Here is a 461-nt window from a genome sequence, read left to right on the forward strand (position 1 = left end):
TTTCAGAACCATTACAGCCCTAGTCTATAGGCAGTCAAGTCTACAGCAAGTAATGTCTCATGCCAAGTTTCAATTTAGTCTCAGGTCCTAATTTTTCTGACTTTAGTCTGACATCAAATCTTAACTCAAATCTTCTGCTCTATACTTCCATCTGTCATCTTCTTTTCCAAATTAATTAGCTTTTTCCTCTGGTTGTGTTTATTGCACGCTAGTGTGTGTGTGTGTGTGCAGATGTTCATCCACTACACGGGGGAGATTTCAATGAGCCGCAGACTTTTTATTAGTGGTCTACAACCCCTGTCTTCCTGTTCCTGCTCTATCTGGCTTTCCAGTTGAGCGCCATTATTTACGCAGCAATGCCTTTCCACGCCTGTTTGATTTTTCACAGGTCTGTTGCATTTGCTTGCTTACTTGCCCTCAGCGGATGAAGTTTCCCCTTTTTCCGCTGGACGCTGAACAAA

The 461-nt window shown here is 42.7% G+C and overlaps 1 protein-coding gene across 1 annotated transcript in view; it reads left to right on the forward strand.

Annotated features, from left to right (window-relative positions):
- The window catches only part of mpp7a (membrane protein, palmitoylated 7a (MAGUK p55 subfamily member 7)), a 136,836-nt gene that overhangs the window by 32,698 nt on the left and 103,677 nt on the right, over window positions 1-461 (forward strand). The window lies entirely within an intron of this gene.

The sequence above is a fragment of the Morone saxatilis genome, unplaced genomic scaffold (genome assembly GCF_004916995.1).
Source record: "Morone saxatilis isolate NCDOM2014 unplaced genomic scaffold, NCSU_SB_2.0 Contig0, whole genome shotgun sequence".
NCBI classification, from domain to species: Eukaryota; Metazoa; Chordata; class Actinopteri; family Moronidae; genus Morone; species Morone saxatilis.